Source organism: Primulina eburnea, chromosome 5 (assembly GCF_022965805.1).
Source record: "Primulina eburnea isolate SZY01 chromosome 5, ASM2296580v1, whole genome shotgun sequence".
Taxonomy (NCBI): domain Eukaryota; kingdom Viridiplantae; phylum Streptophyta; class Magnoliopsida; order Lamiales; family Gesneriaceae; genus Primulina; species Primulina eburnea.
The window spans coordinates 31386271-31411698 of record NC_133105.1 but is presented as its reverse complement, the minus strand read 5'-3'; the positions used below and the strand labels follow the sequence as shown (position 1 = coordinate 31411698).

Here is a 25428-nt window from a genome sequence, read left to right as displayed (position 1 = left end):
ATTTGCATTAAAGCATCAGCGAAGGGAATATTGATATGCAATTTTTAAACACCTCAAGAAACTTACCGAATTGTGCATCTAGTTTTGCTTTTTTCAATGCTGCAGGGAAAGGTGGAGGAATAACAATTTTAGGTTGTGTAGTGGGTGCTAGTGTAGAGTTAGAAGACTTACCTTTAGATGTCGCAGTTTGCTCATCCACGGTTTGAGTTTTCTCTTTTTCCCTTGACTCCAAAACTTTCCCACTCTTCAACTCGATGGCCTTGACTTGATCTTTTGGATTAGTCTCGGTATTACTTGACAAGGTGTCCGGCTCTCTACTTGCTATCATCTTGGCCAACTGTCCAATTTGATTTTCGAGCCTTTTTATCGATGCATCTTTGTTTTGAAGTCTAGTTTCAGTGGATGAAATAAACTTAGACATCATTTGTTCAAAGTTGGACTTTTCTTCTCTAGGAGGATCGGATCTGTACATCGTTTGTTTACCATATTGTTGTCCTCCTTGCGGTCGATTTTGGCTGTTTTGACCGCCCCATGAGAAGTTTGGATGTTGCCTCCACCCAGGATTGTATGTGTTCGAATAAGGGTCATGCCTTGGGCGGTTTTGGACTCCCACTTGATTCACCGGTGCCTCATTTTGCACATAGAATGGATTGTCATCTTGACAGTCCTTCGCATAGTGTTCCCCTCCACACTTTTCACAGAATATCTCTTGAAGACGCATCGCCGTGCCACCCATATTCAAGCCGTCTATTTTCCTGTTTAAAGCATCAAGTTGTGCAGTAATAGCAGAAAAATCAGTTACCTGGTGCACTCCTGCACTCTTCCGCTGGTTGTTTATTTCAGATTGAGGATGATAGCTGCTAGCAGCCATCTACTCTAACAATTCATATCCTTCCTCCGCGGTCTTTCTCAACAGGTTTCCACAAGCAGCGCATCTATCATAGTACGGTTAGGAGTAAGCAAACCATAATAAAATGTTTGAACGACTAACCCAAGTGGTAACTCGTGATGTGGGCATCTTCGTAGTAGATACTTGAAGCGTTCCCATGCCTCATATAGAGATTCCTGATCAAATTGAGCAAATGTTGTAATGTCTGCCCGCAGCTTCATGGTATTGGAGGGAGGGAAGTATTTGATGAGAAAAGCTTTCACCATGTCGTCCCACGTAGCGATCGACCCTACAAGCAAACAATTTAACCATGCCTTAGCTTTATCACGTAAAGAGAAAGGAAATAAACGCAACCTAACAGCATCATCAGAAACTCCATTGAATTTAAAAGTATCGTAAGTTTCAAGAAAATCCGCGATGTGCGTGTTTGGTTCATCCATTGCAGTTCCTCCAAATTGGACTGTGTTCTGAATCATCTGGATTATGGCTGGCTTGATTTCAAAGTGATTTACCCGCACGATAGGCCTCACAATGCTAGGGCGTGCACCCTCCAAAGAAGGCTGGGCATACTCCAGCATCGGTATGCGGCGCGGTACCTCCACATGTCTATCTTCACGACGTTCCTCCTCTTGATCATTCAATTGCCTCTCCATCAGTTCATTTAGTCTCTGCTGCTGTCTTCTCCTGCAGAAAGTTTTTTCAATTTCAGGATCGTACTCAAGCTCCACTTCAAGTGTGATACGAATCCTCGTACAAATGAAAGGCAAGCACGAATATAGAAATCACACCCTCAATTCAATAACAAACAAGGGACGATTATTTTGTCCCGATCTTTTGAAACAAGTAACGATTTTGTGATATTCACCTCTAAGCGATTATAACTTAGCAACAAATATGAACGATAAAACAATTGTATCTCAAACGAACCTTCAAAGAACTTGTTTTGACAATCCGTGCGAAGAACAATCGACAAACGCCACAAAGATGTAATCTTTGATAAGTTTGATTTGGATTTTGAACACAAAGCTTTTGCCTTGTAAATTTGAGAGAAAATCTCAAGTGTTTGTATATCAATCAATTATTTCGTTCATCAGTCATATACATTGAATATATAATAATCAATACATGAAAAGTAGTGCACAAAAGTCATAAAGAAAGTTGTGAAAAAATTATACAGGGAAGTGGACCGCGGGTGGGCTGCAGACTGGACCGCGGGTGCGCTCAGGCTTCGGGAAAAAATATAAAAAAAAAAAAATTTTTTATTTTTTTTACTTGACCGCGGGTGCGGCCCTGTTTTGAGCACGAGTGCGCTAGACCTTCGGCGATTGGACCGCGGGTGCGATCTTTGTTTTAGCGCGGGTGCGCTGGACCTTCGGCAATTGCACTTGAATAACATTCCAAAGACCTCCAATATCATTCCCATGATTCCCAACCTCCTCTAATTCAGACATCCAACTTGTAGGACTTCCTTGATAGCTCATCATGAGTCCTTGAAGTTCATCTTTAAACTTCTTGCTTTGTCCCCTCGTTATAGGTCCTTCAGGCAACTCCAACTACTCCCATGCTTTCTTTGGTGCTTGATCAACCACGTTTGCATCAAAGTGACTTTGGCATGCACTAGACAAGATATCTGGAATAAAATATGGAGTGTTAGCTCAAGACAAATAAAATAATGCTAAAGAAAATAACTAGAAATAAAATTGTAGATTAACAGTCCCCGGCAACGGCGCCAAAAACTTGATCGAGCAAAACTTGCACTGTGGAATCCTCAATAAAAATATGTTTTTGTATGCTCAAAATTTAATCGCAAGTGCACGATATCAAGTAATAGAATAGTGTACGTGAGTACGAGTATTATTCCACTGAAGAGTGTGTTTAACAATTATTATTCCAGTTATTAAAACTTTAGCAACGAAATTTGAGTGATTGTTTTATAACTAATAAAATTTAATAAAACTAAATAAACAAGTTCAAGAATTTAATGACGAGATATGAATGCTAGATCAATTGATTAAATTTCAATGATAAATGAATTTGTTGGGAATTCTGGTTCACCTACCCCATATTAATTTGTTCGATCGTGTTTATATGCTTCCGACAGGATTTCATATTCTATTGAACACTCTCTCTCGAGCTATGCCAAACTAATTCTACCCAATGAAGTAATTAAATGTCTTTAATTATTTATCAAGGGTGAATCGCATTTCGATTTATGAAATCCCCTAATTTTCGACCCTTAGGACTATGATTACCGGCACGTATCCAATTTCATATATCTATGTAAATTGTAGATCCGCGAATTATACTACTTGATCCTATCACTTGTTATTCTCTCGAACTCACTCATGATATGAAAACGTCGTTAAAGTTAGCTATACCTTACTGACACAATAAAATAATAGTATAATCAAGAATCACGCAACAATCGAATATAAATTAATTCAAATCAAAGTTTGGGGTAGGATCCCCTTGAATCCCAACAAATATTAAGGTTTAGCTACTAGAATTCATAGTAAAAATAAACGCAACAACGTTTAAAACGAAAGAAACTAGATTAGAAATACTAGGCGAGACGAAATCTGCGAAGAACGATGCCCGAAAAATCACGAATCTTCAATCCAAGCGCGAAGTGCTCTCCAAAAGCTTGTGGCTCCTCAAGAATCCAGTCTGAATGCCTCCAAGTCGTCCAAACAACCTTACCATATCATTCTCCTTCCGAAAATAAAGAATGGAATCGCGCATGATATTTTCCAAAAATAAGTGGCGCTCGGGCGGTAGAAAAGTACCGCTCGAGCGCCACACCTTCTGTAAAGATGCTTGGGAAGTGCGGCATTCGCGCTCGGGCGGTAGAAAACTACCGCTCGAGCGCTGACCCTTTTGTGAAAATCCTTCAGCTATTCATCTTTCGCGCCCGGGCGGTAGAAAAGTACCGCTCGGGCGCCACTCATTCTGTCCCTGGCATTCTATTTTGTACACTTTGCTCTCTTTTTGGTTTTCCGACCATTTTTCCTGCAAATTCATCACCCAATAGTGAGACATGATAATATGCAAATGAGTACTCTAAGATGAACAAAATGTAAATGAAATGCATGCATGAACAATGCAAACACAACTAAAACTAATGCAATAAAGCGCGTAAAAACGACACCTATAAACTAATGGTGTACAACCATATACTAGGACTTTTCCACTCGATAAGTGAGAACCACTTGGAAAGTCCTTTATGGAGGGTTGTTCAGTGCACTCTACCAGGAGCACCTATCTGCATGCTCGGACATCACAATGTCCCCAACCAATGAAACATGGTACTCACATCGCAGATACTAGTCTCGAACTCGAGCGGCCTATATCCTTCTTAGTGGCGGCTGAATCGACTAGGAACTGTTTAGAATATACAGTATTACTAATATGAGTTTCATGATACTCATCATATAAGCATCTCATATTCTTTCTAATATTTGTATATTCAAGGGCTTTATCTATGCAACTAGCATGGGTATACAGATAAAGAAGTGCCAAAATAATAAATTCAAATATTATTAAAATAAAGATTGTTTATACGTAGAGTTTAATCATGAACCATCGGCCAACACTTGGCTCGACGGGCACCTACTCTAACAATCTCCCACTTGCACTAGAGCCCACTACCCATATGCCTCAAACCCATCGATTCGCGATGCTTCTCGAACATTGGTCCAGGTAAAGGCTTAGTTAGTGGATCAGCAACATTATCTGCGGAGCCGACTTTGTCAATCGTGACATCTCCTCTCTCCACGATCTCTCTGAGGATGTGGTACTTTCTCATTACGTGTTTGGACTTCTGATGAGACCTTGGCTCCTTTGCTTGAGCAATGGCTCCCGTGTTGTCACAAAACACCGGGACAGGAGCAACTCCATTAGGAATGACGCCCAACTATTGGACGAAATTCCTTATCCAAACTGCCTCCTTTGCTGCAGTTGATGCAACAATATATTCTGCCTCAGTGGTGGAATCCGCAGTACTGTCTTGCTTGGAACTCTTCCAAGAGACAGCAGCACCATTGAGCATGAATATGAATCCAGAGGTTGACTTTGAGTCATCGATATCGCTTTTGAAGCTAGAGTCGGTATAGCTGTGGGGAACCGGACGCTGATCTGTCTTATTAATCATCTTTGGGATTTAATTATCAATTAAGATAAAACAGATTCTAAAAATTTTTCTTTTTAACATAAAGTGCGGAAGGTAATGGCATTTATCTATTATACAAATCAGTATAATAATTATACAAGTCTTGTACAACACACTTGTAATTCAAACTAGTCTAAGGTTCAACTACTAAATTCAAGTAATAAACCAAGTCTACTATAAGTCCGGAATCACCACGCTAACTCGTCTTCTCTCATCGTCATCTCGACCCTGATCCAGCCCCACCTGTTGTCATGCACACATACAAAACAAGACAACAGCCGGATAACTCCGGTGAGAATAAATCCCAGTATAAAACATGGTAAGCATGTATATACACAAACTAAATCATAAAACATGCTATCATGTATAGAAAAAATCTATTTCATAGTCTATGAAATTAATCAAATAAGCATGCAACTCAATTCAGATAAACATGCATATAAACAATCTTAATCATAAAACATGCTAATCCAACTGAAAGCAGTAATGATGGGTCCCATGATCTAGGAGCCACATCCATATGAGCATTCAGTTCTAATCAAATCATGTCTAGACTTGACTCGATCTATAACTCTAGGGATCCCGTTGTGAATAAGACGTCACTGTCTGTCACCTACCCTACCAATCGAGGTGCTGTACGTCTTATTCCAAGACTTCGGCCTGATCTGTATCCGCATCTACAATAGGGGCGGTGATCTTCCCCTAAGCTGAGATATCGCCGAACATCTAGAAGTCTGCCTGATCTCCAGACTGTCCTATCTTAATGCATGAATACACAATCTGTAAACAAACATAATCATTCTAATGCAATGCCACAAGATCTGTAAACAAAGCATAGCAAGATTTGTATACAAGTTCTATAAACAAATCTATAAACAATCATATCAAAACATAAATAATATTCTAGTATGTGATTTTATTGGGAAACTCAGATAAGATTTGATTTGAGTTATATCTTCCCAGATATCACATGAATTATACCTTTATCTTCCCCGTTTGAGGAAGACGAAGTCTCGAAGTCCAGTCTGTCCATCTTCAATCTGAAATGACAAGAATAAATACACTGTATCAATGTGCAGCTCAAAACACAATTTGTTCTGATCAATACCCAATTCAGTACAAAATCTGATCAATGTCTGAACATAATACAATCTGAGTCATGTCATCGACACTACAATCCAATCTGAATAATTACGGAATCTGATCCATCTCAATCAATACTGAATCTGATCAAAATATAAATCAACTGATGTTTCGACGGCATAATAATACAATCTGACTAACCCCGTCCATCTGAACATCACAAATCTAATACTGGACTTCATAATCTGTGTTAATATAATTCATACTCTGAATACTAACACAATTTTTATATAGAATCGCAGTCAATATCTTTCAAAAATCATAACAATTACCGAAACAATCTATTCTTTAATCTGACTTCAATTCTATAATGTCTACGGTAGCAGAAACACCATATCTGAATCATATTCAATTCTGGCAATATCATAATTTCAAATGATAACAGAACTCCATAAAACTTACGTCCAGTTGTAGCTCTCAACGAGAGGAGTACAGTACTGTGTCCGGAATTAAAATCTGATAACCGAATTAACCAAAATCACAATTTTCGCACCAAAACCAAGTTTTGAGAATTTCATGAAGCTTTTCTCGGTTTTGCCTTGAAATTGTCGAGGAAATGATGTTTATATATATATATATATATATATATATATATATATATATATATATATATATATATATATATATATATATATATATATATCAATTGCATGGCCACGTTGAAGAGGTGAATCAATCAATTGCATGGCCACGTTCAAGAGGTGAATTAAGCCAAGTGTCCCATGCAAAATACATTAATTACACTTTAGTCCCTCAATTTTTCACTAATTGCAAATTGGCCCCCGCTCAATCTTTTTAATTCAATTCAATCCTAAATAATTCCATTTCAATCCTAAATAATTGCAAACATCTTGGAATATAAATCAACACTCCAAAAGTTTCCAATTACATACTCTCGGATTAAAATAATATCATCTTTATTATCTCGGGCCTTACATTTCTCCCCCTCTTAAATCTGAGTTCGTCCTCGAACTCGCAAGTAATCAATTCAGATATATCAGAAGATATGTACATAGAGTTTAACTCAGAAACTCAAATCTCTGATTCCAGTCTGGAATAAGAATTCACGAAGTATAATGTCATAATACTTCTTCTCCAGTTCTGACAAAATCAATCTCATCATACTGGCTATACAACATCCGTATAAACCAACATGTAAGTTATAACAAAACAATATTACCTGTAGCTGTGATCACATTTGCTTATCCCAATCCAGGACATATTCAGTCTTTATCTTCAATTCCCAATCGTTATCATCCGCCATTGGTGGCTTAACTCTATTCATGCTGAACTATCTGGATAACTAGTGCTATCATCCAGCACTAAAGTTCTAACAATATCTGTCAATATCTGATTATTACACCTTGACTATCTGTCAATGTTTCTGACTACCTGCCAATCTGTAATAAATCTGCACAAGAGAGCTTATGATATAGTCTATCACAAGTACAACTCCATCAAAATCACAATCTGATATCATCTAATTCAATATTCTAATCCATCTGATCATTTCTTTGACATCGATCTATGTTATCTAGTTCTGTTTGTACGTAATCTGGTACAAACTGATAGATATAGATTGAACAATCTGTCAATCTTAATCATATCATATCAAAATCTAAAGAAAATAGCTGTAATGTCATTACGAAAACCATAGAAATGTACTCTCATTTCTATTCAGAAATATACATATTCTGTAACAAATCTTTTGATTTCTATCTTTCTGCTTTCTCCTGTTAGCAATTCAGACCTATCAGTACAATTCCTGCTAACATTTCTGTACAATTTTCTGCCATCATTGCTCTAATCTGCTTATCTCACAACTATCTGTTATCCGAATGAAAACTGAATCGATCACTGTGCATGTCTGACACCATTTGTGATATCTGATTCGCACTATTCGGTATAAACAATCAGTTAAAAATATAAAATAAAGAAGAAATACCTACCTGGTATTCGGTTCTGATTATAACTATCAATTCTGTTATACAATTCTGAAACATTCGGATATCACAAACTAATCAATCTTATACAAACACAATTCACATATCAGTTACTCTAATCGAAACTCTGTTCTGATTATCGAAATACAATTCTGAGCATTCTGATCACATTTCTGAACTGTTGCAACTCTCAACTGTTTACAATATTCGGTATCAAACATACATACAACCCACAGTAATATCAATCAGATTCGAGATAAAGATAACCTATACAGATCTAGTGAGTTTAAGAAAACTCATAAAACAACGATTGCTGGCAATACTGATAATTCTGACTACTGATCAATCTTCACAGTGCCCAAATCATCTGCCATATCTCATCTGCAAATAGAATATGCTCCCAAACAATATAAGATGTCTCAAATACTGATTTAGAGCAATCACAATACGCAAGCAGATATAACATAATAAGGAAATAAGAGAATAAGAAAATCTGTAAAACTCAGCAATTCTGACTTTCTGACATTTCTGCTAATTCTGATATATCTGTTACCTGTGTCGTTTACAGTCACTGATTTTTGTCTTAACGGTGCAAATAAATCGGTATACAAACTGCAGATATCATATATTCTGAATACAATCTGTTTCAATTATAATTCATACCTGACTAATTTCTGTATACAATAATCACGGTTCTCTGAATATTCAATAAATCTTCAAATATTCCTTTTAATCAATCATATGCTGTTACATATCAAAATCTCATAGATATAACAAGCATAGAATCATCAGAACATCTCTGAATATACTGAAACATGCCAAAGAGCCACACAAAATCGGATGTAACTCCTGGTCGATATTCTTCTACTGATTTTTCAATTCATTCTGTAACATTCTGTACACTCAATATCATTCTGTTCTGAATTCTAAAACAACAATCAGTATCTGATCTGAATTCAATTCTGAAATCTATCTTTCTGATATAAAGCAAATCTAAAATCTTATCTAGGCAAACATCTACCAACTCGTATATCACTGGCAAATCTGCCAATGTTAAGCTCGATTTCAGTACATCTACTGAGTACATAAGGATACCATCTGTTCCTTTCTGTAACAATCGAGTCATATACGACAATATCAAAGGAATTCTAAATCTAGAATCCTTATTGCAAAATCTCCACTCAGTAGCTGTATCTGGTCTAACTCTTGTAATCTCCTGAAAGGAGTCTATAATGGTTCTGTACTCGTTTAGCATACTATTATCAATAATGCAATCAAATCTGTAACACAAGTACATCCTAATCTAACTCGATCTCATTCTTATCTTACTGTAGTTTATGATATTTCACAGAAATCTCTGATATCTATCTTTCTTTTCCCCAAAATACAGGAATCAATACTACAGTACAACCAGAATCAACAGGTACAGCATATATCAATGCAATTCTTTCAAAGATACTCATAATGAATGCATTAGTATACATCAATACATATGCAATATAATCATAAAAGAATAGTACCTATGACGTGTTCTGAGTCTGTTCTTCTGTCATTACCACCAATGACTCAGCTCCCTAACCTCTTCGGAAGCCTCTCTGGGGACAAACTTTAGCAAAATGCCCCAGCTGTTTACAGATATTGCATCTACCCAGCACTCCTTTGCATTGCTCTGAGGAATGTCTCCCTCCGCAATTCCTACAATAGTCATCGATATGGCTTGGATTGGAACTACTTGAGCTAGAGGAACCACTTCCCGACTTCTTAAATGGCTTCTTTTGAACTTTCAGCAAATCTTGCTTTCCACTCGTACTGCCTCGATCGAATCGAAGAGGGGATTGCTGGGTTTGGGATGGCTTCATGCACAACCTCCCTAGCTGTCTAATCAGACTCGCCTCAGCTCTCTTTGCTCTACTCAGGATGTCAGCAAAATGGTAAGGTCGTTGCAAATTCATAAATGCAACTACCTCCGAATTTAGTCCTCTGATGAACTGATTCACTACAGCTTCATCATTTCCAGCTATTTGAGGAGCAAAACGCAGTAAAATCGAGAATTTAGCAATATATTGGTCAATATTCAGCTGCCCTTGGCTCAAATTCTCAAACTCTAATTTCTTGTTCTCTCGATACGAAGCTGAGAAAAATCTTCGATAGAATTCAGTTCTGAATATTTCCCACGAAATCACTGTACCTCTCTGTTCCCACATTCTTCTACTGGTAATCCACCAACTCCTGGCGGCTTCTCGTAACTGATAAGGCACCATTTTAACCCTCTGTTCATCTGTACAATCAAGTAAATCAAACAAGATTTCTATATCATCAAACCAGTTCTGACAATCTTCAGATGTCTCGGTACCACTCAAAGTCGGCGGCTGTAATAACTCAAATTCTTTCATCTTTTCTTCTAGCTGAGCTTCTGATACATCCATCTGTTCAGACGAAGTGCTACCCCTTTCTGGAAATCTCCGAGGCGGTATATCTGAATATCAAACAGATTAGTACCCAATCTATACAGTCTGTCTCAGCCCTCCTCTGATCATATACCTCTGATCCAGACTCGGTTCTGATTCAGGCTTAACCATTACATGCTGCAATCAACTCAGATAACAAACAACATGTAACAGGGAAAGCGATAAATCATGCTAGCACACATCATGCAAGTCAACATTAATATAATTCTCATGCTAGCAATCACATGCAAGGAAAGAAAATTCAATCTACCCCGCTCATTCTCTTTTATCTCAATCTAAAGAATCTATCCTCTGACTATCTCAATCTAAAGGATCTATCGCTCTGATACCACCTGTTGTGGGGAACCGGACGCTGATCTGTCTTATTAATCATCTTTGGGATTTAATTATCAATTAAGATAAAACAGAGTCTAAAAATTTTTCTTTTTAACATAAAGTGCGGAAGGTAATGGCATTTATCTATTATACAAATCAGTATAATAATTATACAAGTCTTGTACAACACACTTGTAATTCAAACTAGTCTAAGGTTCAACTACTAAATTCAAGTAATAAACCAAGTCTACTATAAGTCCGGAATCACCACGCTAACTCGTCTTCTCTCATCGTCATCTCGACCCTGATCCAGCCCCACCTGTTGTCATGCACACATACAAAACAAGACAACAGCCGGATAACTCCGGTGAGAATAAATCCCAGTATAAAACATGGTAAGCATGTATATACACAAACTAAATCATAAAACATGCTATCATGTATAGAAACAATCTATTTCATAGTCTATGAAATTAATCAAATAAGCATGCAACTCAATTCAGATAAACATGCATATAAACAATCTTAATCATAAAACATGCTAATCCAACTGAAAGTAGTAATGATGGGTCCCATGATCTAGGAGCCACATCCATATAAGCATGCAGTTCTAATCAAATCATGTCTAGACTTGACTCGATCTATAACTCTAGGGATCCCGTTGTGAATAAGACGTCACTGTCTGTCACCTACCCTACCAATCGAGGTGCTGTACGTCTTATTCCTAGACTTCGGCCTGATCTGTATCCGCATCTACAATAGGGGCGGTGATCTTCCCCTAAGCTGAGATATCGCCGAACATCTAGAAGTCTGCCTGATCTCCAGACTGTCCTATCTTAATGCATGAATACACAATCTGTAAACAAACATAATCATTCTAATGCAATGCCACAAGATCTGTAAACAAAGCATTGCAAGATTTGTATACAAGTTCTATAAACAAATCTATAAACAATCATATCAAAACATAAATAATAGTCTAGTATGTGATTTTATTAGGAAACTCAGATAAGATCTGATTTGAGTTATATCTTCCCAGATATCACATGAATTATACCTTTATCTTCCCCGTCTGAGGAAGACGAAGTCTCGAAGTCCAGTCTGTCCATCTTCAATCTGAAATGACAAGAATAAATACATTGTATCAATGTGCAGCTCAAAACACAATCTGTTCTGATCAATACCCAATTCAGTACAAAATCTGATCAATGTCTGAACATAATACAATCTGAGTCATGTCATCGACACTACAATCCAATCTGAATAATTACGGAATCTGATCCATCTCAATCAATACTGAATCTGATCAATATAAATCAACTGATGTTTCGACGGCATAATAATACAATCTGACTAACCCCGTCCATCTGAACATCACAAATCTAATACTGGACTTCATCATCTGTGTTAATATAATTCATACTCTGAATACTAACACAATTTTTATATAGAATCGCAGTCAATATCTTTCAAAAATCATAACAATTACCGAAACAATCTATTCTTTAATCTGACTTCAATTCTATAATGTCTACGGTAGCAGAAACACCATATCTGAATCATATTCAATTCTGGCAATATCATAATTTCAAATGATAACAGAACTCCATAAAACTTACGTCCAGTTGTAGCTCTCAACGAGAGGAGTACAGTACTGTGTCCGGAATTAAAATCTGATAACCGAATTAACCAAAATCACAATTTTCGCACCAAAACCATGTTTTGAGAATTTCATGAAGCTTTTCTCGGTTTTGCCTTGAAATTGTCGAGGAAATGATGTTTATATATATATATATATATATATATATATATATATATATATATATATATATATATATATATATATATATATATATATATCAATTGCATGGCCACGTTCAAGAGGTGAATTAAGCCAAGTGTCTCATGCAAAATACATTAATTACACTTTAGTCCCTCAATTTTTCACTAATTGCAAATTGGCCCCCGCTCAATCTTTTTAATTCAATTCAATCCTAAATAATTCCATTTCAATCCTAAATAATTGCAAACATCTTGGAATATAAATCAACACTCCAAAAGTTTCCAATTACATACTCTCGGATTAAAATAATATCATCTTTATTATCTCGGGCCTTACAATAGCCTTCCAATTTCAGTTCTCCACCCCCATAGACCAAGAACAACTTATTGGTCCTTCTCAAATATTTGAGGATGTCTTTCACAGCTTTCCAGTGTGGAAGACCAGGGTTGGATTGATATCTACTCAATACACTTAGTGCAAAAGCCACGTCAGGACGTGTAGATATCATCCCATACATGATGCTACCATTTGCAGATGCATAAGGAATGCTTGTCATCGCCGCTATCTCTGCATCAGTCTTGGGAGACATAGACTTCTATAGGGACACGCCATGACACATTGGTAGATGTCCTCTCTTGGACTCATCCATAGAGAACCGCTTCACGATGGTATCAATGTATGTGGACTGGGTGAGACCAAGCAATCTTTTTGATCTATCTCTATAGATCTGTATCCCCAATACAAAAGATGCTTCACCCAAGTCCTGCATCGAGAACTTACTCGCTAACCATATCTTAGTTGATTGCAACATTCCTACATCATTCCCAATGAGTAGAATGTCATCAACATACAACACCAGGAATGTCACAGCACTCCCACTGACCTTCTTATACATACAGGGTTCCTCAGGATTTTTAGCAAAACCAAACTATTTGATTGTACTGTCGAATCTGAGGTTCCAACTCCTAGATGCCTGCTTTAGACCATAAATAGATCTTTGAAGTTTGCATACCATATGCTCAATTCCGATAGATGTAAACCCTTCGGGTCGAGACATGTAAATTTCTTCCTTAATATCCCCATTAAGAAAGGCTGTCTTAACATCCATCTGCCATATCTCATAGTCATACCATGCAGCTATGGCTAGCAAAATCCTTATGGACTTGAACATTGCAACTGGAGAAAAGGTGTCCTCAAAGTCAACTCCTTGTCTTTGAGTATATCCTTTTGCCACCAATCGCGCTTTGATGGTCAATACATTCCCATCCGCCCCAAGTTTCCTCTTGTAAATCCATTTACACCCTATGAGAATAATTCCCTCAGGTGGATCCACGAGATTCCACACTTGGTTCGAATGCATGGAATTCATCTCAGGTTCCATCGCTTCAAGCCACTTGGATGAATCGGCATCAGATAATGATTCCTTGAAGGTCCTTGGATCACATCCATGGTTAGGCTCATCATGGCCCTCTTCAAGAAGCAGACCATACCTCATAGATGGTCTCGAGACTCTCTCGGATCTTCTAGGAGCTTGTATCTCCTCTCTTGGCTCCTCGGGTGTGGGTTCTACAACTGTGGGTGTCTCTCGAACCTCTTCCAGTTCTATCATTTCGCCTTTTCTATCTAATAGAAGTTCCTTTTCTAAAAAGGTTGCATTCCTAGAAACAAACACATTTGTTTCTTGGGGATGATAGAAGTAGTATCCGACCGAATTCTTTGGATATCCCACAAAGTAACATAAAATGGATCGACTATCCAATTTATCTCCCACTACCTGCTTCACATAAGCAGGGCACCCCTATATTCTAAGATAAGAATATTTGAATGGCTTACCCATCCATATCTCATATGGTGTCTTATCAACTGCCTTTGTATGGACATTGTTCAACAACAGTGCTGCTGTCTCAAGCGCATACCCCCAAAAAGATGGTGGCAACTCCGTGAACCCCATCATAGACCGAACCATGTACATCAAAGTCCGGTTACGACGCTCCGAAACACCATTCAACTGTGGTGTAGCGGGTGGAGTCCACTGCGAGAGAATCCCATTCTCCCTAAGATACTCTTGGAACTCGGCACTCAAGTACTCACCACCTCGATCCGATCGAAGTGTCTTGATGCTTCGTCCCAATTGCTTCTCTACTTCACTTCTGAATTCTTTGAACCTTTCAAAGGCTTCAGATTTGTATTTCATCAAATACACATACCCATACCTCGAAAAGTCATCGGTAAAGGTGATGAAGTAGGCATGTCCATGCTTAGTGGTGATGCTAAGAGGACCGCACACATTGGTATGGATCAAATCCAATAACCCTTTGGCTCGCTCCACATGGCCCTTAAAGGGAATCTTGGTCATCTTTCCGTTTAGACAGGATTCACAAGTCGTGAGAGCATTAATATCAGACATATCAAACATGCCTACTCCCACTAACTTTTTCATCCTTCTTAGGGAAATATGTCCTAATCGAGCATGCCATAATTGTGCCGAATTTAGAGTATCTTGTTTTCTCTTTTTTGTTGTTGTTATTGCTTGGACATTGTTAAGTGGAATATCTTTCAATTTTAAGGTGTAGAGACCGTTTTCAAGTTCTCCAGTACCAATTAAACATTCATTCTTGTAAATATTGCAAACACCATTGCTAAATAAACAAGAAAATCCATCTTTGTCGAACATAGAAATGGAAATAATGTTTTTCACCAAATCTGGTACAAACAAAACATCTCTCAATAACAACTTAAAATCATTGTTCAAAAGTAAACAAACATCTCCTATGGCCTTGGCAGCAACCCTTGCTCCGTTGCCCATCCTCAAGAAGGTCTCACCTTCCCTGAGCCTCCTACTTCTTCCCATCACCTGCATATCATTACAGAGATGTGAGCCACAGCCGGTATCCAATACCCAAGAAGTAGAGTTAATCGAAATGTTTACTTCAATATAGAACATACCCTTTCTAGAACCCTTTTGGGCAAGATATTCCCTGCAGTTACGCCTCCAATGTCCAGGTTTCTTGCAGTGGTGACAGATGTCAACAGTCTTGTCAGCCTTCACTGGTGTGGCTGCCACTACGGGACTCGGAGTCTGCCTCTTCGAGGGCACGCTCTTCTTGGGACGTTGGAAAGAACGCTTCTTTTCCTTCCCTGGTGGACCGGTCTTCGTACCAGATGAAGAGCCCACAAAAAGAACCGGCTTCTCTTTCTTGATAGTGGACTCAAAGGTCACAAGCATATTCACCAACTCCTCAAGGGTCGGCTCCATCTTGTTCATGTTGAAGTTCACCACAAAAGGATCAAATGAGCTAGGCAGCGATAAGAGCAACACGTCGGTGGTCAACTCCGATGGCAAGATCAGATCCATGCCAACGAGCTTGTCCACGAGCCCAATCATCTTCAGGCCATGCTCATGGACTGAGGCCCCATCTCGCATGCGCATAGTGATCAGCTCCTTGACGGTAGCATGCCTAAGAGGCCTAGTCTGCTCACCAAAGAGCTCCTTGAGGTGCATATGAATGTCAGCAGCATTCTTTGCATCCTCAAAACGCCTCTGCAGCTCATCGTTCATAGAAGCCTGCATATAACACCTAGCCTTCAAGTCATGGTCACACCAATCCTTGTAGGTCTGCAATTCCTCAGGAGTGCAGCTAGTCGGAGCCTCAGTAGGGGGCGACTCAGTCAGTGTATGTGCAATCTTTTCCGAGTTTAGGAAGATTTTCAGATTTCTTAGCCAAGTGAGATAGTTATGTCCGGTTAACACATGTTTTTCGAGTATAGCGGATAGCGGGTTGCGAATTGAAGACATTGGCAAATTTGAACTGAAAAGTAAAACAGATAAATGTTAATGACTATTTTAAAATATTTAATAAGATATAAAGTTTGGACTTTAACTTTATAAATTTTTGCTCCCACTGTTTTGACATTTTCACTACCCTTTAGTGAAAACGGGAAACTCTTTTCCTCAGTAGGTACGTAAGGTCCAATTAGCGAATTATGATCCCGAATAATATCAGCCAATCATAATTCCTAAAACGTAGTTTCCAATTGCATCACAATGCAACCCTTACGTAAAATTTTGTCTCACGTTTGATTAGGACCCAATAATATGACGTCGTTCATCTTTACGTGTCAAGCCTAACCCATCGATATTGAACCTTAATGGACGGTCGCCATGAGTTCCCTCAATAATATGAGCCGAAATCATGGGAGTTCCACGTAGTTCACATCACCATGTCAATGGATGTAACAGCTTTACGGCACCCAAATCTCCCCCAATAATATGAGTCGTGATAAACATAAAAATTGTACATTAATTAAATGTTTTATAATATAAATATATAGTTTTTGTTTTATTAAATTTTTAAATATTATATGTTTTATAATAAATTGTATAAAATATAAGTTGTTGTGTAATTATAAGTTTTTACTATTTTTACAGGTTCGATAAAACAAGAATAACCTTGGCGTTGCAAATGGGATTAAGATGATTCTTGGACCTGTAGAAAGTTGATGTTAATATCTACAATATTGGTGGCAAGCATGAGATAAAAATCCTCTCACAATTGGGATCAAATTAAGCAACAATTAAAGTTACCGAAGGAGTGGCAGTTTTACCATGCTCTAGTATTTTGACCATATCTCTCAAACTACTTGGTCAAATATTCTGAAAAAAATACCACAACTAGACAACTCAATTATCCACATGTTTCATTTTATGTGAAGAAGAAAATTCGGAGAAGATGCTTGTCAAAAGTGATGTGCAATATAATATTAATTTCTTGGAACACCAATGAAGACTTATGTGTAAAAAATAATATTTTATTTGTGGTTGTCTCCCCAAATTTGGCTATAAATAGGGGTGCATTGTAATGTATTGAGATAGCCCTCATTCTATGAACAAATCTTTGAGTTCATAATATTTCTCTCTATATTTTTCTTTTATTTCTTCATTTAAATATAATTAGCATGTTAATTTCATATTCAAAGTTTTACACTTTGAATAATGAATAGCTAACTTCCTAAAGTTGAGATGATAAGGTGAAGCTCTTGGCATGATAATAAGGTTATTATAAGGTAAGAATCTATGTTTTATATTATTTAATCATTATTTATTGTTTATGTTATATTTATTTCTTTAAGCATTTTTATACCCTACTTATAAGTGGGAGTTTTGATTTATTGTTGCTATATGTTACACTAAATTCTTGGAACCATTTAAATGTTAGTTTGGTATTACCAACCATTTAAAATGGATGCCTTGAGTTATTATATATAAATATATTATAATATTAAATTCTTGGAACCATTTAAATGTTAGTTTGGTTTTACCAACCATTTAACTTGGATTCCTTGATTTATTATATATGAATATATTATAGTATTAATTTATTGGTACCATTTAAATGTTTGTTTGGTTTTACCAACCATTTAAAGTGGGAACCTTGATTTAGTGTTTACAAATATATATAGCACAATAAATACTTGACCACATTTATAAGTTTTGGTATATATTATGTACTTATAAGATTATAATTTATAACATAATATAAATATGATTATTTAATATATTGGAACCATTTTATTAAGTGGATTTCAATATTGTTCGTTAATGTTAACTTTATTAAAATACCAAGAGTGGATCCTTTAATCTCAACTACTTAAATTTAAATTTGAACAATTAAAATTTACCCATTAAAGATTCAATTAAAATTAAAAAGAAACAAAAACAAAAACAAAAAGACATTGTAGTGGACTTGTAATTACCTTAGCTTCCCTGTGGATACGATATTCGGACTCACCGAATTATACTACTTGTGGACAACCTGCTCTTGGGAGTGCAACAATCAAAGTCGCAACAAGTTTTTGGCGCCGTTGCCGGGGAAGTATAATTTAATTTCAAGTCTATTTAATATTGTTTAAAGTTTATTTTTCTTTTTATTGCTTTTGTGTGTTTTTTTTTTCTTTTTGTTTTGCATTTGCATGAGCATTTGGTCACGTACACTTAGTGATCGACTCATTCGAAATAACCCTTTATTTTTACAAAACATGGCGGAAGAACCCATCCAAGAAAATGAAGATGAAATTCAATCTCAACATGATCATGATAGACGAAGAACGCTTAGAGATCACATGAATCCTACACGTACTAGTGCACCTTCATGTCTAGTTTTTCCCCCTGATGCATCTCATTTCAATTTTAAGCCTGGTATTATCCAACTTTTACCCAACTTTCATGGCTTAGATTCTGAAAATCCATACATGCATTTACGAGAGTTTGAAGAAGTGTGCAACACATATAATGATCTAAATTGTAGCATGAACACCATTCGCCTTAAGCTTTTTCCTTTTTCTTTAAAAGATAAAGCTAAAACTTGGCTACAAAATCTTAGATCGGGATCCATTCGAACTTGGGATGAATTGCAACAACAATTTTTGAAAAAGTTTTTTCCATCTCATAGAACAAATTCTTTCAAAAGGCAAATCATCACTTTCACTCAAAAACAAGGAGAAACTTTTTATCAGTGTTGGGATAGATACAAAGAATTGCTTAATCTTTGTCCACATCATGGTTTTGAAATTTGGAGAGTTGTTTCTCAATTTTATGAAGGCTTAACACCTAAAGATAGGCAAATGGTTGAATTTATGTGTAATGGAACATTTGAAGATAAAGATCCGAACGAGGCAATTGAGTATCTCGATTCATTAGTTGAAAATGCTCAAAATTGGGACACTATAGGTACAATCGAACCATCAAACAAGATTCAATCTCCTACATCTGGTGGAGGTATGTACACTCTCAAAGATGAACATGATCTTCAAGCTAGATTTACCTCTTTGGCAAGAAAAGTTGAGGCACTTGAATTGAAAAAGAATGGTCAATTAAAATCTGTTCAAGAAATTGTGTGTCACATCTGTGATACAAGTGATCATTTTACAAAAGATTGTCCCACTTTGCCCTCTTTTAAAGAATGTCTCCATGAGCAAGCCAATGTTTTGAACAATTTCAAAAGGCCAAATTTTGAACCATTTTCTCAAAATTACAATCCAGGTTGGCGAAATCATCCAAATTTTAGTTGGAGGAATGATAATGCTGCACAATTTCCGCAACCACATTTTCAAAATCAACAAAATTTTCAAAATTATGCACCTTATGTTCCTCCGCCGAAAAGAAATTTGGAAGATACATTGAATTCTTTCATTGCAAAGCAAGAGTCTATCAATACTCAAACTGCTCAAACCATGACAGACTTGAAAGATACTCTTGCTAAATTTGCATCTGCACTTAATGTTCATGAAAAAGGTAAATTTCCTTCACAACCTCTGCCTAATCCCAAGGATCATCATACACAAATTGGAACTTCTGGAACTCAACCGATGGATCAGGTAAAATCTGTTATTACCCTTCGAAGTGGTAAGGTTGTGGAAAAATCCATTCTTGAACCTTGTGAAGATGATGATAAATCAACTCCAAAGGGTAAGGAAGTGGAACCCATAACTTGCGAAGAGGAGGTTCAACAGACAGTGTCACCACCATTCCCTCATGCATTGAAAAATACAAAAAAATCAAATTTGAATTCTGATATATATGATATTTTTAAACAAGTAAAAGTTAATATTCCTTTATTAGATGCAATAAAACAGGTACCATCATATGCCAAATTTTTGAAAGACTTGTGCACTGTGAAAAGAAAATTGAATGTGAAAAAGAAAGCATTTTTAGCCGAACAAGTAAGTGCAATCATTCAAAATAATAATGCTTTGAAATACAAAGACCCTGGTTGTCCTACTATTTCGTGTATTATTGGAGAACGAAAGATTAAAAAAGCCTTGCTTGACCTTGGAGCTAGTGTGAATTTACTTCCATATTCAGTTTATCAAGAACTCAATCTAGGCGAGTTAAAACCTACTTCGGTAACACTTTTACTTGCTGATAGATCTGTTAAAGTGCCAAGAGGTATGGTAGAAGACGTGTTGGTCCAAGTTGATAACTTTGTATATCCTGTCGATTTCATAGTTTTAGATACACAACCTATTGAAGCTTGTAATGCAATTCCTGTAATTTTAGGTCGTCCATTTTTAGCAACTTCTAATGCTCTTATAAATTGCAGGAATGGAATAATGAAGTTGTCATTTGGTAACATGACCTTGGAGCTCAATGTTTTTAATCTTTGTAAGCAACCACATGACAAAGGAGATGAAAGTGAAGATGAAAATCTTATTGAAACTCTTGTGGAAGAAAACATTCAAGAAGGGAGTACTCGTGATCAATTAGATATTTGTTCAATTGAAACTGTTAAAGAAAATATTGAAATTGATCTTGACGATTTTTTCAGGTATCACTCGTTACCAGGATCAGAGAAAGAATTTGATGAAAAATATGAGAACAAAGACGAACCACCAGTATTGGAGTTAAAACCCTTGCCAGAAGAATTGAAGTATGCATTTCTTGGAGAAGATGAAACATATCCGGTGGTAATTTCTTCCAAACTCTCAAGTAATCAAGAAGGTAAATTAGTTGATATGCTTAAAAGACATAAAAATGCAATTGGTTGGACACTAAAAGATCTTAAGGGCATTAATCCACTAATTTGCACACACAAAATTCACTTAGAAGAAAATGCAAAAACATCTCAACAACCACAAAGGAGATTAAATCCACACATGAAAGATGTTGTGAAAACTGAAGTTCTCAAACTACTTGATGTTGGAATTATCTACCCTATTTCTGATAGTAAGTGGGTAAGCCCAACACAAGTAGTTCCAAAAAAATCTGGCATCACAGTGATAAAAAATGAAAAAGGTGAATTGTTAACAAGTCGAGTCCCATCTAGTTGGCGGATGTGTATTGATTATAGAAAATTAAATGACGCCACTAGAAAAGATCATTTTCCATTACCATTTTTGGATCAAATTTTAGAAAGAGTAGCAGGTCATCCCTACTACTGTTTTCTTGACGGATATTCAGGCTATTATCAAATTCCCATTGCACTCGAAGATCAAGAAAAAACTACATTCACATGTCCTTTTGGAACATTTGCATTCAGAAGGATGCCATTTGGTTTATGCAATGCCCCAGCAACATTTCAAAGATGTATGCTAAGCATTTTCTGCGACATGGTTGAAAATTGTTTGGAAATTTTTATGGATGATTTAACTGTTTTTGGGAATACATTTGATAATTGTCTTGAAAATTTGGAAAAAGTTTTAAAAAGATGCGAGGAAAAAGGTCTTATTTTAAATTGGGAAAAATGTCATTACATGATTACTTCTGGAATTGTTTTGGGACATGTCGTGTCATCTCATGGAATTGAAGTCGATAAAGCAAAAGTTGATGTCATTGCCAATTTACCCCCTCCAAAAACCATTAAAGAAATTCGCTCATTTTTGGGACATGCTGGATTTTATAGGAGGTTTATAAAGGACTTTAGTTTAATCTCTAAACCCATTTGTAACCTCTTAACAAAAGACAGTGCATTTGAGTGGACTCAAGAATGTCAAAATGCTTTTGATAAAATCATTCGACATTTAACATCAGCTCCTATCATGCAACCTCCTGATTGGTCTTTACCATTTGAAATCATGTGCGATGCGAGTGATTATGCAGTCGGTGCAGTATTGGGTCAAAGAAGAAACGGTAAGCCTTATGTGATATATTATGCAAGTAGAACTTTAAACAATGCTCAAATGAATTACTCCACAACTGAAAAAGAGCTACTTGCTGTAATATTTGCATTAGATAAATTTCGTTCTTATTTGATTGGATCAACAACTATCGTGTTTACTGATCATTCTGCTATTAGATATTTGTTGACCAAACAGGATGCAAAGCCACGACTGATAAGATGGATTTTGTTGCTCCAAGAATTTGACATTGTAATCAAAGATAAAAAAGGAACCGAGAATGTCGTAGCCGATCATTTATCGAGACTAGTAACAGGATCATCTTTTGAAATGACACCAATTAACGATAATTTTCCTGATGAACATCTATTTTCAGTTACTACTACACCTTGGTTTGCTAACATAGTAAATTTTCTTGTGACAGGAAAAATGCCACCGCAATGGAGTTCCCAAGATAAAAGAAAATTTTTGAATGAGGTAAAAAACTTTTATTGGGATGATCCGTATCTGTTCAAGTATTGTCCGGATCAAATTTTTCGACGTTGCATACCCGACAATGAGGTAAGTAGTGTCATTAAATTTTGTCATTCAGAAGCATGCGGGGGACATTTTTCTTCAAAGAAAACAGCTGCAAAAATCTTGCAGTGTGGATTTTATTGGCCCACTTTGTTTAAAGACACCCACGAAATCTGCAAGATCTGTGAAAATTGTCAAAAATTGGGTGCGATTTCAAAAAGAAACATGATGCCTTTGAATCCTATCATTGAAATTGAAATATTTGATTGTTGGGGAATAGATTTTATGGGACCTTTTCCACCGTCGTTTGGATACTTGTATATTTTAGTTGCAGTTGATTATGTTTCCAAATGGATAGAGGCAATTCCATGTCGAACAAATGATCATAAAATCGTCATCAAATTTTTGAAAGAAAATATTTTTAGTAGATTCGGAATTCCTCGAGCTATGATAAGTGATGGGGGAACTCACTTTGTTAATAAACCATTTGCTTCATTAATGAAAAAATATGGTATTACTCACAAAGTAACAACTCCTTATCATCCTCAAACAAATGGACAAGTTGAATTAGCTAATAGGGAGATAAAGCAAATTTTGGAAAAAACTGTTAACTCAAATAGAAAAGACTGGTCTCTACGACTTAATGATGCACTGTGGGCATATCGAACAGCTTTTAAAACATCATTGAATATGTCTCCCTATAGGTTGGTTTATGGAAAACATTGTCATTTGCCTGTGGAATTGGAACATAAAGCTTATTGGGCGATAAAAACTTTAAATTCAAGCATGGATGATGCCAACAAATTGCGTAAATTGCAACTTAATGAACTTGATGAACTCAGAAATGATGCGTATGAGAATTCAAGGATTTATAAAGCAAAAATCAAATCATTTCATGATAAAACAATTCTTAGAAAATCTTTTGAGATTGGTAAAAAAGTTTTGCTTTATAATTCTCGACTTCACATATTCCCAGGAAAATTACGATCAAGATGGACAGGCCCATATGTTATAAAGCATGTGTATCCTTATGGAGCTGTGGATATTGAAAATCCTAAAAATGGTGATGTTTTTAAAGTGAATGGACAAAGGCTTAAATCATTTTTGGAAAATGAAATCTTTCAAGAAGAGTTTATTTCCCTTTCCGATCCTTGATTTTTTTTTTGTGTTGCATTTGATTATTGTTTGTTTTTATTTCAGGTTTTCTTAATCTTTTTATTTTCCCGGTTAAATGGCGGATAACGGTACTCCGTGACTCTCATAGTCGGTTAAATCAGTTTCCCACAATTGCTGATACAAAAATTTAAAAAAAAAAAAATCATTTCTTTTCTTTTCAAAATGGATGAAATTCTCTCAAAAATTTGTAAATATTTTCCCTCTGTTTCTGAAAATGTTCTAAGAAAAATTTATGCAGGAAGGTGTGAAAGATTGAGATTACTAATGCAAAAAGGAATTCCAGAAGATATTCGTCTTGTAATAGAAGCTAAGGTCCGATTAGGAGGAGAAGTTCCACAATCATTGCTTATTCGGTATTTGCCTGGATTAGGAAAAAGCACTTATGCGAAAAAACGAAGGGCCAAAAGTTTAGGGGTTTGTCATAAGTGTGCAAGATGGACTTGTGACAAACGATGCAGATCTTTGGGATGTGTTTCCAATAACAGAGAAGATAAAATTGATTTCATTAAGAATGGGCTGAGTAAGGAGTCTTTAGATAACATCTTATTGACTCTTGAGACGCATTATAGTGGACATGTGCATATTGAACTTCTCCGTTTATGGAAACAATTTCAAGATGAGCGTCATAGTCTTGGGAATCTGACTAAAAAAGACCCTGTTTGCCAATTTATAAGAAAATTGGATGGGAAGCATATCCTCGACTCATAGAAGGCGTTGAAGCCGTTTCTGGACGTAAAACCAGAGGAAAATTGTGAGCCACAATCACACTACTGTTTATAAGCATGTGTGTCATTATTTTTTTACTATTTATTCTGTTTACAGCTGTGACCCATAGTTTTGTCATGATAACATATTACCCCTATAAAATCTCTCATCTTTCTTTCTACTTTCGCAGAAAAAAAAAAAGGAAAGTAAAAACATGACTGGATCCTCTGCACAAACATTGAAAAATATTTGTGTATTTTGTGGGTCGAGTCCTGGAAAAAATGAAGTGTTTGTAGAAGCAGCGAATAATCTTGGAAAGATATTGGCTGAGAGAAAAATTCACTTGGTATATGGGGGAGGTAATATTGGGTTAATGGGATCTGTTTCAACATCTGCTCATCTTGGAGGTAGTCAGGTATTGGGTATAATTCCTATAGCTTTAGCTGAAGGAAATATTACAGGTGTTACGATTGGGGAGGAATTAAAAGTTTCTTCTATGTATGAAAGAATCACTCAAATGATTGAAAATTCTGATGCTTTTATCGCACTACCAGGTGGTTTTGGTACATTAGAAGAAATTTTTCACACTGTTTCTTGGGCACAACTTAATATCCATAATAAACCCGTGGGCTTGTTGAATATCAATAATTATTATGACAGTTTGTTGACATTTCTTGATAAAGCTGTGGAACAGAATTTCATTTCAGAAA

The 25428-nt window shown here is 36.3% G+C and overlaps 1 non-coding gene across 1 annotated transcript; it reads left to right on the top strand.

Moving 5' to 3' along the window:
* Window positions 1-1000: 1000 nt before the first annotated feature.
* LOC140833199 (small nucleolar RNA R71) lies at window positions 1001-1106 on the top strand. Its single transcript, XR_012118332.1, has one exon. It is a non-coding gene; the product is annotated as a small nucleolar RNA R71 (small nucleolar RNA).
* The last annotated feature ends 24322 nt before the right edge of the window (window positions 1107-25428 follow it).